We start from the raw sequence: 3,369 nt of genomic DNA, 5'->3' as shown, positions 1-3,369 counted from the left end.
TTGTGTGGCCACCATATGCTAGGCACCATAGCTGGCACTAGGAATTTAAAAAGTAGGATATGGTATCCCTGCCTTCAAGGAGCTGACAAGGTAGTAAAGGAGGCAGGCAAGGAAATCATAGCACAGTGTGATAGATACTGTGTGCCATTTAGAAAGAGCACCTCTCGAAGTCTGGGATGGGGTAGGGGTTAAGAGAAGGCTCTCAGGAAGGGACAGTCTCGGGGCACCTTGGTGGCTCAGTTGGTTGAGTAACTGCCTTCAGCTCAAGTCATGATCCTGGAGTTCCAGGATTGAGCCCCCTGTTGGGCTCCCTGCTCAGCGGGGAGTCTGTTTCTCCCTCTGACCTCTCCCCTCTTATTCTCTCCCTCAAATAAATAAATAAAATAAAAAGAAACAAAGAAAGAAAGAAAGAAAAAGAAAGGAAGGAAGGAAGGAAAAGAAAGGGATGCTTTCCATCTTGTTCCCAAAGGAAGAGTGAAGGGTGAGAAAAAGACTTTCCAAACAGGCACAAAGACTCAGAGGCAAGAGACAATGAGGCATATATGAAGCTATTCTGTACTTCAGAATGGCTAAAGCACTTACCATGGTAAGAGACTGGGATGAAATGGTAGGCAGAGGACAGAATTTCTATGGTCTTGCATGTCATTTAAAGGATATGGACTTTGACCATAAACTGTGGAGATTCAATGAAAGGTTTTAAAGTCTACTTTGTCTAAAATCAATGTAGCCAGTCCAGCTTTTGTTTTGTGTTGTTTTTACTGTGAAAAAATATACATAACGGGAAGCATATAATTTTAAACATTTTTAAGTATGTATATAGCATATTTTGTTTATCTACTCATTAGCTGATGGACACTTGGGTTGTTTCCACCTTTTGGCTAGTGTGAATTACACTAGACAGATTACACAGATAATCTGTCTGAGTCCCTGCTCTCAATCCTTTGGGTATATATCTAGGAATGGAATTGATGAGTCATATGTAACTCTATGTTTACATTTTTGAAGAACCATCACACTGTTTTCTCACAGCCAACTGCACCAGTTTACACTCCCACCAGCACAAGACTTCCAATTTCTCCATGTCCTCACCAAGATGTTTTCTTTCCTTCCTTCTCTCCTTCCTTACTCCCTTCCTTCCTTCCTTTTTTCTTTTCTTCTTTCTTCCTTTCTTTCTCTCTCTTTCTTTTTTCTTTCTTTTCTTTTTCTCTCTTTCTTTCTCTAATAGCCCTTGTACTGGATATGAAGTGGTAACTCACTGTAGTTTTGATTTGTATTTCTCTAATGACTAATGATGTTGAGCACCTTTTCAGATGTTTATTGGCCACTTGTAGATCTTCTTTGGAGAAATGTCTATTCAAGTCTTTGCTGTTTTATATAAAAATTGAGTTGTTTGTTTTGTTGTTGTTGAGTTATAGGAGTTCTTTATGTATTCTGGATATTACTTCCTTATTGAATATAGGATTTGCAAATATTTCCTCCCATGCTGGAGGTTATCTTTTCATTCTCTTGACAGTGATCTTCAAAGCACATTTTTAATTTTGAAGTCCAACTTACTATTTTTTATTTTGTTGCCTGAGCTTCTGGTGGCATATTTAAGAAATCACTGCCAACTCCAATGTCATGAAGACATCCCCCCATGTATTCTTCTAAGAGTTTTATAGTTTCAGCTCTTCCATTTATGTCTTGATTCATTTTTAGTTCATTTTTGCATATGGTGTAAGGTTCAACTTCATTCTTTTCTGTATAGATACCGAGTTTCCACGGCACATTTGTTCAAATTTGTTGAATTTCCCTAGACCAGCTTTGTTTTGATTAGTGTTTGCATGATATCATTTTTTCTATCCATTTACTTTTAATCAAAGGTTATTTTTATATTTAAAGTATATTTCTTGTAGATAACAAATAGTTGGTTTTCTTTAGCTAAACTGACAATCTTTCCTTTTAACTGGGGTACTCATACTAAGGGCTGGCAAACTTTTCCAGTTAGTAAATATTTCAGGCCTTGTAAGCCATCCAGTCTCTTGACTCTGCCATTGTAGTAGGAAAGAAGCCAGAACAATACCTAGATTAGTGAATGAGACTGTGATTCTATAAAACTTATTTTACAAAAACAAGCAACAGGAAATTTGAGCTGAGGGTCAGTTTGTTGACACCCCCCACCCAGTTTAGACCATTTATATTTATTTTAGTATAAATAAATATTTAATATTTATAATATTTATATATAAATTTATATATTTATATATTTATATATATAATATATATAATATATATTATATATAATATATAATATATAATATATTATATATATTATATATTATATATTATATATATAATATATATAATATATATAATATATATATAATAATATATATATATATTATCTATATATATATTATATATATAATATATATTATATATTATATATAATATATTATATATTATATATATATTATATATATATATAAAATATATATATTTATATATATAATATATAAATATATTTTATATATATTTATAAATATATATATATATTTATATATAAATAAATATAATATTTATTAATAAATATTTATAATAATTTATTATATTTATTTTAATTAAATATTATAAATAATTTATAATATTTATTAATAAATAAATATTTAGTATAATAAGGTTGGATTTAAACCAAACATCTTACTGTGCATTTCCTGTTTATTCCATATCATCTGTATTCTTCTTTTTTCTGCTTTCTTTGGGATAATTGAGTATTATTATTATCTATTTTATCTTCACCATTGGTTATTTAGCTACAATTCTTTTTTAAGAGGTTACTCTAGAGTTTACAATATATGTCTTGAACTTATTACAGTCTACCTTGAAATAATGAACCATTTCATGAATAGTTTAAGAAACTTTCAACAGTACACCTCAATTTCCTTTCCCCAGGAAAATAGCTTTGAGCTATTATTGTCATACATTTTAATTTTACATGTTATAAATCTCATAATACATTGCTACTATGTGTACTTAGTAAATTTTCTTTTAAAGAAAACAAAAAGGGAAATATCTCTTATATTTATCCTCATTTTATCATTTCCACTGCTGTTCATTTGTGTATGTCCAAATTTTCACTAGTACTGTACTCTTTCTGCCAGAGAACTTCCTTTAACCTTTTGTGTAATACAGGTTTATTGGCAACAAATTCCTTCGGTTTTTGTTTGTGTGAGAAAGTCTATATCAACTTCATTTAAAAAGATATTTACACTGAGCATAGAATTCCAGAAAAACATTTCTATTTCCCTTTCTGCACTTGATGTCTCTTTATTGTCTTCTACTTTGTATATTGACAAGAAGTTATTGACAAGAAGTTTGCTGTAAACTTAT

The sequence above is a fragment of the Martes martes genome (assembly GCF_963455335.1).
Source record: "Martes martes genome assembly, contig: scaffold_152, whole genome shotgun sequence".
Taxonomy (NCBI): Eukaryota; Metazoa; Chordata; class Mammalia; order Carnivora; family Mustelidae; genus Martes; species Martes martes.
This window is presented reverse-complemented; position numbering follows the sequence as displayed.